The following is a 16866-nucleotide window of genomic DNA, read 5'->3' as shown; positions in this document are numbered from 1 at the left end:
TTTATTTCCCTCTCTTCTTTCCCCTTCCCCCACCTTTTCTAACAAACACATTTAAAATTTACTGGCAGACTTTTTTTTTCTTTTGGGAAACCTGCTAAAATAAAATCTTTTTCCCTTTCCAAGTTCTCTGTCCATAACTTGGAAGCATCCTAATGGGGCTACCAGCTGCATCCTGATACTGCTTTTTACCTTGGCTGAAATCAAGTGCAGGCAAAATTAGTTGCACAAGGATCCCCAGAGTAAAGGAAATAGTGAAGTGCTTTGAGCAGAATGAGTCACTACTGGAGACCGGATGCAGGCAGCCAGTCTCGGTCCAGGGATTACTAATGCTTTGGTTTTAAGAGATGAAGACACTAAGATTCATATACTGTTCTGCCTTTAATGATGGCAGTACTGACAGGACTATAAAGGGTGACTGTAATTGCACATAATTTTTACTGCAGAACTAAGTGAGAAGGAACTTTAGGCATGCAGCAGATTTGGGTGTATCTGTAGTAATCAGTAATATCAGCAATCAGCTTTGAGACAGAGGACCACAGGACAGCACAGACATCACATCATGAGTATTAAAAATAATCTTTGCAAGCTTTGGAGACCAGATAGTCCAGAAGGAACTGTGATCAATTTGACAGGTGTAATGAACCTCTTTTTTATGTACTGAAGCTGATGTACAAATTGGGGGCCTGAGCAACAAATCCAACTTGACCTAGATTTTGTTTGGTTACTTAGAGTGTCTCTTAATTTTCTGAATCAGTGTTAACATTTGATATTTAGGAGTTGCCACATAAATCCAGCTTTTCAGCTTCTCTTGAGCAACTGGAGATCTGGCACATGGGATACTTATCTCCAAAAGAAAATGATTGGCTAGATCTGGGTAATAGGTCCCCCCACCCCACAGCTAGATGAGGCAAATGCCGGACAGGTTGACAAACCACCTGCCTGGCTAGGCGGGCATTGGAGTTTATAATCCCTGAAGCAATGTATAGTAGTTCTATGACAAAGTAGCTACTCAATGTCCTCTACCCACGTGCAGATTCCATTATGGAACTTTCCAGTTGAAAGCTTTTCAGAGCTCTCTGTTGTCAACCCAATAAGGTCCAATCTCTTCAGCTCGGAATTAAATTTCCCAACCTTTTGCTGTGATTTACTAATGCCGAGTTCTTTCTCACACTCCCTGACATTCATAATCTCTTTCTTAACATCACTGGTCTTGCTAGTCCTCATTTGTTCTCTACACCCCCTCTTCTGAGCTGATGCTGCCTGCTTTACCTTGTCCCACCCTCCTTCTACTTATGGCTGTGGAAGTCTTCCCCATCTGTAAGGCCCAGTCAGTGCTGATAGGTCAAAGATAGTGCTTCTCCACCTCATTGTGGAAAGGGTCAATTTCCTTTTCTCTCTTCTTCTTCTCTTTCTTTTACAAATTTCCAATCTGTTCATAGTATACAAAACACAAGTTAGAATCTCTTATTATTAGACTCAATAATCATGAATTTTATTTTGCCAATTGCTGCAATAATTTCTAAGTGCTCACTCTCAATTTCTGAACTTAATTTCACATAGAGTGGTAAAAAGAATGGGTCCTTGGATCACACTCTTGTGTAGCTTTCCTCAGATGCTCTTAGGTAAACTAATTTCCCTGTTACCTTCACTCAAACAGAAATGTGTCTATACCTTTGCCATAGTGACTCTCTCAGACCTATCCAAGGTGTCTCTGTCTACTTAATTTTAAACTTTAAGAGACTAAGAGCTCTGTTGAACCCACCACCCATGTAGGCCCCTTTGAGTCTATTTGCAAATGAAAAAGGCTCAGTCAATGTTGAATTTTCAGTACTTTTGCCAGCAGGTGTCCAAGCAGAAGGATTCAGTATTGTTTAGTCATAGATTCAGTCTTCAAGGAGTTAACAATAATATTGATGAGAGTACTAATGTTAAAATGTAAATTTGGGCATATCGAAATTTTATAGTTTGAGTAAACAGGAATTCTTGAATTAGGCAACTCCAAATTGGAAGTGGTTCAGGGCTCTACCCAGAGGTAATTGAAGAGAAAACATATAGGGTTGATGAGAAAACCTAACAAAGAAATTATTCAATTGTTGAAATTTGAACCTCCTTATTTGGACCACCCTATTAGAAGTTCAAGACAATGTAACTGATGCCCAATGGCCACTTGTGATTCAGTGAGCTTAGGTTTCTTTTATTTTTAAAGTAGCTGCTTAAGGGAAAAGAGTTTGTTAGGTTTCCCTTTGCTTATGTAGAACTCCAAGATGTTTTAATTATCTCAGTCCAATGACCTCATTTAATTATTTCCACACTAACCTGCAGAAAGGTATAGTAAGTATACACAGCAAGGATGTGTTGAGGTTTGAGATAGTTATCATGAAAATGGTAGAGAAAATAGGGTGCTCAGTGAGAGCTGGACCAGTCTCAGATTCCTAGGTAGGACACGATAGAGACCTTCCCATGGAAGATGGCAGCCTTAACTGCCAGCTTATCTTGAACAAAGTGCACTGTGCTTCAGTTTGCTCTGTCGTTTGAGGGGTCACTTAGGGGAACTCCTTAATTTCTCTGTCAGTATGATTTTAAAACAGAAGTGTCAACACTGGAATAATCAACCATGTACATAGTTCGCAGAAAATTGTTAGAATATACATATTTTTAAATCTCTTCTTCCAATCTACCATTAGGTGAAAACTTTTAGTTATTTCTTTATCATAAAATCTCTATATAACCCAAGTGACAATCCCAATCCAATCCATTTGTGATAACTAATATAGATTCTGATCAACACTACTGAAAATGTTAAATGAATTAAGGAGATTCCTGAGTTTGTGATGCTGGGATTTGACTGGTCCTTTCATTAGTCTTTTCTGTTACATTTGTCCTTCATTTTTCTGCTAAAGAGAGAGGACTTGTTGTAGCATAGGCCTCAAGCCCACTTTCAGGATCTGTACAGAACAACAAACCAAGAGTCTTTTGTTTTGTCCTCCACTTGACCTCCTTCCAGATATGGTGAGTCCACTTCCCTGAAACTTCTGGGCAGGGAGAGGTGACTGCAGCTGTGTTTGGATTTGGACACCTCCTTTCTCTCTCTTGGCTCTGGCCCAGGAACTCAGGCTCACTCTTTCAGTCACACAAACCACTTCATTATCATATTTTTGAGGATGTTGGCCAGAGGAAAGGGCAGACCAGTCAGGAGCCTGGAAAGATTGAAATGTGTGTGTTTATTTTCTCCTCCCCATTTCCATGGAGCTTTTGGACCTGGTATAGAAAGGGAATAGCAAGACACAGCTGCCCTTTCTTGAGACTGGCAGCCTGGGAGGAGTGAAGAGGAAGCAGTGTTTGCGCAGGCATTTGATAATCGTAATAAAGACCATTAGAAGCTCATTGATCAAACAGTCACTGCAGATTTCAATTACAACTTAGATACTTAGGTACTTTTGAAGGAGGAGCCAAAAAGAGCAAATATATTAAGCACTTGTCACTTATGATTAGCACTAGGGCTGAATTACATAGAGTGAAAGAAAATCAAATTAATTTTCTCCCTGTAAATGTGCTTCGTAAAATAATAAAGTGCTATGTAAATAAGTTGGTATCATTTCCAATGCATAAAGCTATGTCTTAGGCATGCTGAATATTTATTTTTAACTCATTAGGTCTGATTAGAACTGATGAAAGAGACCAGTGCAACCCTGAGAGTATAAATTCTGGTGTATCTTTTAAACCAGGTGCGTGTTTTATGCAATGATTTTATTTGTTATCTACTAGGTCATAATTACCTGGACCAATGTATTGAAGACTTTATGAGTCTATGGTTCATATGCTGTTTGTAAATTTATTTTACCTTCATAAATACTATCTGTTGTTATCCTCTACAGATGAGGAAGCTAAGGCACAAATTAGTGGTGTCTGAGACTTGGTTGTAGGAATGGTAAGAAAGAAAGTTGTAAGTTTCAACGAGATAGCTTGAGAGTATAGAAGGAAAGTAGGAGATTTCTGAAGAGGCAATTTCTCAGCCTTTTGCATTTTAAAAACCAAGTATAAGTTTGCTAGACAAAGGAGGTAGGAATGTACCGTATATCAAAACAATGCCTCTGTCACTAACAACGCTTCTGGACACCTCTGCAATGTATATATTTAAAAATACTTTCAAAGTCTGTGACACATCTTTTAATATCCTCAACTGTGGCAGAACTTTGAATTTGAAAAATATTTGACTGTTGGAAAAAGTGAAATATCAATCACATCCAAGTTTGGTAAATCAAACCAGTCATTTTGTCAATATTAGCAAAGGGTTTAAACATAATTTTTGTATGTGACTTGTGTATAATTATAAATTAGCTCTAAGGCTCATTCCAAAAAGGCTTAAAGAGCATTTTCAGTCAACCTTACAATTAGAAGCCTAAATAATAGGAATAGAATCATACATATGCAAATGGGAAATCTTCATTTTTAAAAATAGAATGTGAGCATCAGACATATTGGTCCCCTGAGCTCCGGAGAGTCTGTGTGTTCAACTCTACATACTCACTCTGCACGGAGGGTGGCTGTGTCTTCCCCTCCAGGCTCTGAGATCCCTGGAGGCAGTCATTCAGTGTCCTCAGAAACTGGCACAGTGCCTTCAGGGTAGTGACTTCTCCGTAGATGCTTATTTAAATGAGTTGTATTAAATCAGCAAATTTTGATCTTTCCATAGATTGACACACTGGAATGGTGGCAAAGGAATGATTTCTCATTATAAGCATCTTTCACAGGCAGAATGGGAATGTGCTTATTTATGTTGCTAAATAATTCAGATTCTTGTTCCCACATTGGTCTCAATTAGTGGATGACTCCACTGCACCACTAGATTTTATGTGTTCCTGGTAACATAAATTGAAGGAGAAGATGCCCTGAGACAATTCAGATGGAAAAAAATAAAATTACAGCACATAAAATAAACCATGATTATAAAGAATGGAAAGATTATATCTAACTTGGTTTTAGGGTATGGGGAAGAAATATGTATTCTTGTGTAATCAGTTTGGGTTTAAGGATATAAACGCCCTCAGATACGACACAGGCTGAAAATGAGCAGAGGAGAGCATTTCAGTTAACAAGGTACAACATGAAATGCCATGATACTCGAAGAACTTCTCCACTTGGTCCCAATCCCATGTACCCTTTGAGAGGCAGCTCTCATTCAACCTCATTCCTGAAATCAACTGTGGTCTCTGGATTCTAATTAACACTTCCCTTCTCTGGATGCTCGGAGCAGCTTGCCTCTTTTTTTCTAAGTAGTGTAACACTTTCAGTCTTGTTTACACTTACTGCTAAGTCTCCTCCCCTACCCACCACTGCATGCTGTTCCCTTCCGGAGCAGGATCTGCTCACCCTCTTCTTGGTTTCTTTACATGGTGTCTGCATAGCACTTTCTTCATGTGGGTTTTCAATACATGATCATTGAAAAACAAAATGACATAGCCATGATAAAGCAAAGGGACGATAAACATCTCCTTGCTAAGAGATGAGACAGGCAGGTTCTGACTTCATGAACAGCCATGCAGGTCTACAAGGAAATGAACTGTAGTTTTATTTTTGTCATGTTTGGTTTTTTCTGAGTCAAGGCGTCCAATCCATTACACTGTTTTCTTATGCACAGATGGAAACTTATCATGCACAAGAGTCTCTGAAGGAAATCATTTTTATTTAAACTTTGCCTTAGAAACTTCAAGGGAATCCAGAACAGGATTTCTTTAATGATCTGGCCATATTCTAGTGCTGATTGCCAAGCCGAAAAATGTTTGGCAGAACTTTTGGCTTCTGAGGCCTTGGATGCCTTCCAGGTAATCTGCCTTAGAATTTTGAAATATAAATAAATGAGTTCCAGTTCAAACTTTTTGGAATTCTGAGCCCCGTCAGGCCTTTATTTCCCTCCTGTCTGAACGTTTTGGTACAGAAACACCAGCCAAGTAGAAAGAAGATAATTAATCGACATTTTCAGAGGTTATTAATGGCCATGATTTAGAAGAACAAAATGAGAGTAAATGGTTTAAAACTTCATGTTTCTCAATAGTCTCTGACTTCTGGCTGGTGGCATTTATTTTCCAGGATGTTTTCCACCCCCCGTTTTGATTTGGGAAAAGAAGATGAGGGTGTTCTTTACTGCTTTGATTCTGCCAGCAGGAAGATTCTGAATGTTCCTTTGTCAAACATTACACACTCTGCTTTGTTTTATTTTCTTGTCTGGTAGCCAAGTATTTTTCAAGTCACTCAACACTCTACTGAGGCATGCTAGTCCACTGAATACGATTATAGAGCAAAGTTTAACATGCACTGAAGAGGCATGACGGGGTGCTTAACTGCTGAGTACCACACCCACGAAGGCCCAGGGTGATGTGGCTGTATGATGTGACTCCAGTCATCTCTAAAATTCTTAGTCAGTTCCTGATGAGTTCTGAGAGGAACATGGTAGTAGAGATTGAACCCAGGGGCACATTACCACTGAGCCACATTGCCAGCCTTTTCCGTTTTGAGACAGGGTCTCGCTAAGTTGTTAAGACTGGCCTTGAACTTGCATTCCTCGTTCCTCAGCCTCCTGAGTTGCTGGGATTTTATAAAAGCATATGATACTACATCTGGTGGGAGCAGAACTTTTTATTAAAGACAAGATAAAGAAAGAAAGCTTCTACTCCCACCCCTTAAACAACACCCTCCCTATGCATGTGGGGTGTGTGCAGACATATACTCAGGAGTGAAGGTGATCTATGTGGATTTGTGGCTGTTACTCCACTGCTGCTGTTCTAGTAGGCAGGGGTAACTTCACTAGTGAGTAGAGGCCAGGTGATGTGGTTTAGGTATGGCATGTTCCCCAAAAGTTCATGTGTGAGACAATGCAAGAAAGTAGAGAGGTGAAACAATTGAGTTATGAGAGCCTTAACATAATCAATGCATTAATCCACTGATATGGATTAACTGAGTGCTAACGGTAGTGGCTGGGAGAGGTGAGTCACTGAGGGCCTTCCTTTAGGATTTATATTTTGTCCTTGGTGAGTGGAGATCTCTCTCTTTCTCTCTGCTTCTGTGCTGCCATGTCTTGAGCTATTTTCCTCCACCACACCATTCTGCCATGATGGTCTGCCTCACCTTGGGCTCAGAGCAAAGGAACTGGCCATCTATGAACTGAGACCTCTGAAACCTGAGCCCCAAATAAATGGTTCCTCCTCTTGGTTGTTCTTGTCAGGGTTTTTGGTCACAGCAGTGAAAAAGCTATCTAAAACATCAGGTGAAGTACAACTGCTCTTAATTTTAAGAAATCCCTCTTTTTTAAGCCTATACTAACTTTTTTCTTTGATGATTCCTATGCATTTACAATAAAAACATATCCCCAGGATAAAATGTTCTTTGAAGGGAGATAATATTACCTTCAAATTTTTCCTTCAAAGTTTCAGATACGGTGTGGTTTATTTGTCCTTCACATTGGTTTGGACAAAGAAGAATGGTATTTCTGAGTATAATTCAAAGAAATGAGATTTAAATAATCTTTCTCACTTTCATAAAAATTTTGAATACTTTTTTAACTTAAAAAAATTCCTGTCCATATGGGAGGTTTTGATAGAAAATGTATATATGTTAGTGTTTTGTATGATCTTTGTACTTTTATAGTGACTTGGAACTTGTCTCCTCACTTATAAGCTTTTCTTATAGGCTTGCAGGAACAGAGAAGCTTAGCCCATCAGCCACACACACAGCTTGGACATGGGCTGGTGACACAAGTGGGCAGTCCACCTGAATCCTAGAAACATCCTTGACTTCTCAATTCTGACAGGTCTTACTCTGTTTCAGACACTCAGCTCTTGACATTTCAGAATAGAGTAGGCCTGGAGAAATCTAAGACACAAGACAATAAGAATGTTTTCCCAGGGAATTGGGATTCTGCCACTTCCCTTCTTCCCTCCACCAGATGCCTAGTTCCTATTTTGGGCTCTTCAAAGCCCTCCAATGTGTTGTGTCACACTCCTGGGTGAGAACCTTCTCTCTAGGAGATCTGTGAGCCTTCCCCTTTCCTTGACTGTCCTACCCCCAGACCCCATTCCTGCCCTACTGCAGGAATGACAGACCATCAGATGGTATTGTTATTGCCATGAAAAAGAATAACTAACATTTATCACAATCTTTCCATGTGTCGCACCCTTTGCTAAACCTGGTGGCTATCCAGCCTCATTTGATCACTACAACCTTAATTTTACTGCTAGGGTTGTAGGGGAATGAATGACATCTGTACATAGCACATGGCAGCCTCATGTGGATCGCGGTCCTAACTCATACTGTCAGAACAGAGCTATACCTTTTATGAGCCATCCGATGCTTTGCCCCAATGCTCAGCCAATCTGGCAAGTCCTGGCGCTGTAGCGATCAAGTAGAAGCTGATAGTTTTGCAAGGGGTTTGTAGGGAGATCTTTCTGGTCTCCACTCGGCAGGCAGGTGGCTGCATTTGGCAGGGTCCTAGCTTCAGACAAGAATCTCTTCCTGGGAAGGGTGGTGTAGCGCCCTTGGGGCAGGTACAGGAGAAGACCTGGGCATTTTTGTGGACACAGAGTATGGGGAAGGCTCAGAAAAAAGGACAGGAGGTGGTGACTAGGGGAAAGGAGGTGGTGCCTCTGTGTTTCTACTGTAGCCTCTCATTGGAGTTGAACTAGTCAGTCAAAATGAAAGCACTTTTCCTCTTGGCTGTCATTTGCTGTGGACATTGGTGGCCTTTTTCTCTAGATGGTGCTTTCTTTTTCTCAATGAGGAACCTAAAAAGCTCAGCAAATTTAGGGACTAACGGGCCTTACAAGTGATGATACCACTGAAGATAGGGTAGCTGTCTCTTGTGACTTACGGCCGTACAGACTTTGTATGATCTCAATGGGGCAGTGAGAAAATCTTTTCTTCTGCACTCTGAGTCTCCTGATTTTTCCTCTTTCTTCTTATCAGCTATCTTTTCTTTCAGGATTGGATGTTGGGGGACTTCTGGTCTTCCTCTTACCCCATTTAATAAGTTTTGTGAATTGAAAAACCTTTGCTCCTAGGAATTCATGTCAAATGCGAAGCCCTGTAAACTGATCAAAGAATACGCATGAGCAATGGAAAAGAAATAGTTAAGAACAGACAATGTGAAAAAAATAAAAAAAACAACAACTCATCAAATAACAGACTTTAATGGCCCCTGAGACAGAGATAGGTGCCCAAGTTCACCCGCATTTTTGCTTTGGTCTCTCTGAGCACGTGGCGATACTGTGTTTTCCAGGTGAGACCATGTGATGAGGTCCTGGAGGGTTGGATGGCAGCTGGATTGACAGGCACCACTTACAGGAATGACCCATAGAAACGTCCAGGTGTGATCATCACTCCCTTCCCCCGCCTTTCTTCCTTGTTGGCTGGCACAAGAGAGAGACCTGTAAGGGCCAAGGGAGCGGAAGCCATGAGATGGCGAAGGTGCCTGGTCGGGGAATGGCTCTGTGGGAGAGCCCCTCCCCCATCATCCCTCACTGGGCTGGCAGGTGGGCAGGAAATAAAATTCATTGTGTTCAGCAGGTGCCATTTGGGGGTTATTTGTTACAGGAATTAGGCAACTTTAAATAATATAGTCCTGTGACTTTGTTTTCAAGGAAAAGAAAGAGACATAACTAACTTCCTAAATTACATGTTTGTTGATATTTTTAATTATCAGGGACATTTTAAGTGAGAAAATGAAGAAACTCCATAAAGATACAAGTTCTCTTCTTCACTAGGGGTCAGTTCTGTCACAAGGGTTCTGGATGTTTGTTCCCTCAATTAATGTGATCACTGACTTTGAGGAACTTGCGAAAAGGAAACTGAAATCAGAGAGATTAAGTAACTTGGGCAAGCTCACACAGTGTTTGCCTCAGATTCACATATGAACTCCCAGGTCTTTTCATTTCAAAGTTCTTGTTCTTTCCAGTATTGTAGTACACTATTGTAGGAGCACATTGTGTATTCCTTTCAAAGAAAAGAGCAGCCAAGAAAGGTAATGTATACAGAGGGTATATCTGAGGACCTTCTGGAGAGGTAGCAAAACCTTGACAAATAGATAATAGCTACGTACCAGGTTATACTTTAGAAACTCTGTAAGATGGAAACAAAACCAAAAGGGTGAAAAAGAAAGAGATTAATCATGAGCCCAGACTACATGATTGGCTTCTTGGGACACTAGATCAAAACTTAGTTCAGAAGTTTTGGGTGTTATTCTAACAATATTTTGGTATGACTTAAATGATTTAATAAAAAAATTATTATTTGCCCTGAATCTCTTAGGTTATTATATTCATGCAAATTTCCTTTTATTGTAAGTTCTGGATCTAACCTTAAAGGGTTATGTATTAATTAAGGTTTTGTTTTGTTTTGTTTTTTGATACTATGGATGGAACCCAAGAGTGCTTAATTACTGAAGTTACATCCCAGCCATTGTATTTTATTTTGAGACAGAGTCTTGCTAAGTTGCTGAGGGGCTTGCTAAGTTGCTGAGGCTGGCGTCAAAGTTGGAATCCTCCTGCCATAGCCTCCGAGTTGCTGGGATTCGTTAGGATTTGTGTGTCAACTTGGGTAGGCCACAGTACCCAAATATTTGGTCAAAAATATTTGTTTCTACAGAAGCTAATCCTATAGGATGTGTGTATGCGTGTGTATGCTTATGTATGTTGTCGTATTACTGAATGGAGGGAAACATTCAGAGCCACGTGTTATTAGTGCATACATCATAGAGTGTACTTAACACAAACCCAGATGGCACAGCATGCACACACCTAGGCTCTGTTATGATCTTGTGGGATTCCTGTTGTGTATGTGGTTGCCTGTTGATTGAAATGCCACAGTACAGTGTATGACTAAATACAGATATTTCTCAACTTTTAGTGCATTTATGTCCTGATGAAACAATCCTAAGTTGAAGACAGCATAAGTTCAACCCATATTTAATGTACCTTGCCTACCAAACACCATCCATTCAGCAACACAGTACATTGTAGTTTACCAGTTGTGTACCCTTGTGATTGCATGGTGACTGGGAGCTACCACTCCTTAGCATGAGAGAGAAGAATCATGTCACCTATTGATAGCTGGGTAAGGATCAAAGCTCAAAATTCCAAAGTATAATTTCTACTGAATATGTGTCGCTTTTGTACCACTCTAAAATGAAAAAAATAGTAAATTGAATCATTATGTATCAGGAACCATTGTGTGTGTGTGTGTGTGTGTGTCTGTATGTGCTCATGTGTATATGTATGCCTACTATATGTATGGAAGAAAGGGAAATTAATATTAAGGATGTGCCCGACACAAGTGTGTGACTGACAAGTTTGAAATTTGCAAGGAAGAATGCAAACTAAAGATGTAGGGAAAAGTTAATGTCACACACATAAATTGTTTATAGCAGCTTAATTCACAATAGCTAGATTGTGGAACCAACCTAGATGCCCTTCAACAGATGAAACTGTGGTACACAATGGAATGTCATTCAGCCATAAAGAAGAATAAAATTATGGCATTTGCAGGTAAATGGATGGAGTTGGAGAATATCACGCTAAGTGAAATAAGCCAATCCCAAAAAACCAAAGGCAGAATGATTTCTCTGATAAGTGGATGATGATACATAATGTGGGGAGAGGGTAAGGGAAGAATGAAGGAAAGATGGATTGTGTAGAGGGAAATGAGAGGTGGGAAGGGAGCAAGGAGAAGGGAAGATAATAGAATGAGACAAACATCATTACCCTATGTACATGTATGATTACACAAACGTGTAACTCTACTTCATGTACAACCAGAGAAAAGAAAGTTGTACCCCATTTGTGTACAATGAATAAAAAAAAATAATACAATTCCCAATTTAAAAAAAAGTTACTGTCACAGCTCAAGTTTGGAGGCATTTGCAGGCATAATTTCCTCTTCCTCAGGGAATTTCAACCTTTTACTCTCTTAAGTCCTTCAATAGATTGGATGGAGTGAGGTCCACTCATACACTATGGAGGGCAATCTGCTTTATTCCAAGTACACTAATTTAAAATGTTGACTTCATCTAAAAATACTTTCAGCAATATCCAAATTTATTTCTGACCAAATATTTGGGTCCTGTGAAAAATTACCCTTCATAAGTTCATGTCCAAGTCTAGGTACATCCTCTGGTTCCTGGTTTGGCGATGCTCTTTCTGAATAGGACTGCCTCATTCTTACCTGTGTCAGATAGAGAAAAAGAACAGCTGCATCATTGAAAGCCACAGCTATGTGCTTAATTAAGTGTGGAAACTGAACCCCAAACATTAAAGTGAGAGCAATTTCAGGTACCATCAGTTGGTGTGGTTTGGACCACACAGCACTGTGTGCCTCACCTGCACTGAATTCTGCTCCTCATCAGAGCTTGTTCTGTTCCCTCCCTGCCCAAGAAAGCTTCTCAACACCTATTGAACTCAAAACTGCTGTCACTCGCTGAATGCTTACTTTTTCTCCATGGGCATCAGCCTTTCATCTCCTTGGACCTCAGCTGGAATGTTCTTCTCTCCTTTGTACTAATCCAGCTATGTCTCATCGTGTCATATCACATTCCAGTGTTCTTTCATCTGTGAGTCTTTTCTAGCACTCTGTCCTCTTCGGGCATCTGCATCCATGTACAACCAACAAATAATTATTTTCATGGAAAATTGTTAGGTGACACAGTTTTCCTTTTGCACTAGTCTTGGGAATATAGAAGAAATGACACAGCATATTTTAGGGAAGTTATAATAAAATGACTAATTAACAGAAAATGTTATTTAATATGTTTTTCCATAACAAATTAACTGTGATACATAGTAACTGCCAACTCAGATCTGGAAACAAAACAAAACAAAACAAAACAAAAACAAATGACAAACATTTATTCTCATGTGATCTTGAGGAGGGGTTATTTTGTGGTCCAGGAGTCACTGATCCATAGCTATCACTGGGCTTGTTTGAATGTGCTGATTTAAGACTCCTCTGTTACCTCTACATCAGTGTCTGCTTTGCCCCTTCTTCTATCCATCACATGCATCACATGCTGGGGGTTCCTCTCTGAGAAGCTCTGACTTCCTTCTTTTCAGGTATGATGGCAAGATACACACAAGATTCATACTAGGATGTACACAGTTGTCTCTGTTGATAACCTTTGCAACATAATGTCATTGCTGGAGATCTCTGGATTTTTCCATATGTGATTCAACTTGCCTTTTGTCAGTTTTGGAGGGCATCTTAATGCAGTTCCTGGTGGTCAAACCATCCTTTCCTTGTCTCCATTTTGTTGTCTGGACAATGAAGCATTTCTTGTTTTCATCCATTTATGGACTTGTAAGCCTTTCTCATTCTAAAATCCAACACATTTTATCTCCCCAAGTGGGTTGTATAGTCTTTGAAATCAAAAACTATACTTCATATTTGTTGACTATCTTCACATAACAACATTAGGTACTCTATATAAAGGTTTTAGAGGCTTAATTTGTTTGTTCTAAACAATTTGTCAAGTTAATAATTGGGCAGCAATTATGTAAGGTATATTAAAAATGTGTTCATACAAAATGTTAAAGATAGTTAAATTTGATTGTGGGACAAAATTTAGGTAAAGAAGAAAATACCTTCAGGAGAAAAAAATGTTTCTTCATCTTTATTATTATTATTATTATTATTTTGAAAGAAGTACTGAAGAGTCATAGCAAGGAAGTGAATTTTATTTACTGGAGTTACTATTAGATAACCTATCAACATGCCTTTGAGTGAACAGTATGTTTCTGGACTACGTAGCCAGATGATGAGTAGAGTGGTTGATTGTGGGCACAACTAGTTGTTAGCTTCACAGAGCAGCTTTGAGAGCCCAAGGTCAGTGCAAAAAGGAAAAAAAAAAAAAAAAAAAAAAAAATAAAAGAGGAAGAAGCAGACAAAAAGAAGAAGAAAGGAAAACAAAAGAGAAAAAAAGGAGGCTGTGGGAAATTCCTTCTGATCCTGTGAAGATCTTATGAGATCCAGAGAGAATCTTCAGACAGAGGTGGTATTATTTCTGTTTCTCAGGACTCAACCCATGTGCCCTTAAGTTCCTAATAGGTGAGAAGCAGAGTGGCAGCTGGCCCAAGCTCTTCTAATTTTGGGGTCAATGTTTGTTCCTCTACATTGCATTTAATGCAGAAGAGCTCCCTGCTTCCATTCTCCTTAGTGCAACATCCATAGTCTGTGGGCCAGTATTTACAAGGGTTTTCAGACACCATCATGGTGTCTTGCAATTTATCTGGGGCTCAGGAAGCAGGGCAAAGGAACACAACCTCAGGGAAGGAAAAGAAAAGCAAATGGCAGAATAGGTGGAAGAGACAGTGAGAAGAAAAAAAGAACAAACAGCTATTTACCTAGAAGGTTTAAAAACGTTCATTTTGGGTACCAGAATGCTACCCTTCATTCATGGTCAAAAGTTCTTCAAGATGTCATTTAACACTCAAAACCTAAGCTGAACATTTTAAAATTTTGTATGATGGCCAAGTCTTACTTTTTTGTTGTATTGGGGATTGAACCCAGGGGTGCATAACCAACTGAGCCACATCCCCCAGCCCTTTTTATTTTTAATTTTGAGACAGGGTCTCGTTAAGTTGCTTAGGGCCTCACCAAGTTGCTGAGGCTGGTCTTGAACTTGTAGTCCTTCTGCCTCAGCCTCCTGAGTTGCTGGGATTACAGGTGTGGGCCACTGCCCCCAGCTTAAAGTTTTATGATTTTAAATTGTAATTATTGTTGTGAATCTTTGAAAATATCTGACCTTTTAGGTCCTGTATGCATGGGACACCATGGTCACTTTTTCAAATGCCATTTGTAGTCACACATCATACCCTACCTTGCCTCACTGATTTCGATTCAACAGAAAAAAGAAAACATTTCTGTGAATGAGGAAGCAGAAAATTCTAAGGGCTCAGCAACAGTTGGAGTACTCACCTGTCACTGGGATGCAAAAAAAAATGCTGTTGTTGACACATCTTTTCCCGGCTCCTGACACAAATTAGGTAACTCACTGACTTACTGTCTCTTCACAAAATCGGTGGGGGTGTGATAAACGTCTATGCAGGATATAGAGATATTCATAACAAAGAGCTATGATTTGAAAGACGTCCTTTGCTCACAATAGAAAGAATAACTCATGTTCTACATAATTTGCACCGATATATTTTGTTGTAAATCCTGGTTGGCTCAATAAGCTGAAGTTCATTGCTTCACTGTGAATCTTGAGCCCCAAATCTGATGGATTCAAAAGATCAATTATTTTGGCTCCTACGTTTTCTGTCTGGCAGCTATGCAGCCCACATTCATGGACTTCACCACTTTAATGAAAGGAGTTGCATTATTTCTCCAAAATAATTTTAGAATTCTGAAACACAGGAATGTAAGATTAAAGGGACTTTTTATTCTTCTGTTTTGTGTTTCCTAAAGAGATGATCTCAGCTAGACAGATAAATACCTTTTTTTTTTGACCATTTAAAAATATACATCCAGTAGTCATTCAAAATATTTATCGATTCCTGGTTTTGATTATAGTAGTGTGGCAATATAAAATGTTGACATTAGAGAAAATTAGGTGAAGGATGGAAGCCTAAGAAAGCATTTATTGAGCTACTAGTGTCTGCCAGGAACTGTGTGAGACACTAGCAAACTGGCGATTAAGCAGAATAATTTCTTCCTCTCTTCGCTTAGTTATAAATTGATTATTTAATCAGACCCAAATCTCTTAAACTGCCACTGAAGTCTACTTGTGTCACCTCTCTTCTAGAAAACCTTGATGTTACAATGTACTGGGCACTTACATTGAGCTAAGCACTTATTCCCAGGTGTTTTCTATATTCTATATATTCTTTATTTCATTCTTACAACACATCTACTGAGTGATATTACAATTTGCAGATGAAACAAGGGAGAATGAGTGAAATGAGTCATCTTATTCAATTCAGTGACTGAGCTGGGACTTTCATCTGGGATGGCTGAACCCATGGGTTCTTATCCTCCTTATAGATCGCCACTGAGGAGAATCACCTTCCTGGACTCAAATTCCTTCTTAGAATAAAACCTGCTAGATCCCTTTCCTCCTAGCCCAAGCCTTGGGGCATGTAATATATGCCAGAAAGCTGCTCTGTGACCTCTCATTGTGGCTACTTAGTAGAACCATGTACTGGAGGTAAGTTCCTTAATCATGGTTAGGTTGATGCAGAAGGAGCTGTGAGAATGGGCACAGATCCAATGTTATGGAATAAACAGTACCTTCCTGTGGAAATAATGTGTGAACAACAGTAGGTATTTGTACCGGCAATGCGATAGGCTTGAAATATCCGTACATTTTTAAAAATGCTATTTTTCACCACTCCCTGTAACTTCTTACGGTAGGCCTTTGTTTCCAGTTACCCTTTAGAGTCAGAAAATAAACAAATCCTTGAAGAATGTTCTTCATCTGTTAGAAATTTAGTTTGCTAACTGTAATATGCAGATATGCAAAAGCTCTGAACTGCATCTACCTGAGTTGTCTGGGCCAGAGTACACTGGTTCTTTTCGTCTCAGCAAGATGGAAATCTCAGGATATCAAAGGGGCAGAGGGAAGACAAGGTGCCTTATTTCCCAATGAACATGAAATGGAATGTTGCCATCTGCAAGCATCTGTGTGGAAGTGATACCCTGAAGTTTCTGGGCATCGAGAACTGTTGTTGTCCCTCTGTGATTGGGGAAGATATTGCCAGAGGAGGTCACTCTGTGGTATAGTCCAGTCTCTCTGCTTCTGGTAAAATCAAGGGCAAATTTCTTTCAGGACTCAATATCAGATAGGCTATGGCTATTCCAGTAGGTCACATCTCTCATACACATTGTGAA

This window comes from Sciurus vulgaris, assembly GCF_902686455.1.
Source record: "Sciurus vulgaris genome assembly, chromosome: 10".
In the NCBI taxonomy this organism is placed as follows: Eukaryota; Metazoa; Chordata; class Mammalia; order Rodentia; family Sciuridae; genus Sciurus; species Sciurus vulgaris.
Note: the sequence above shows the minus strand (reverse complement) of the source record.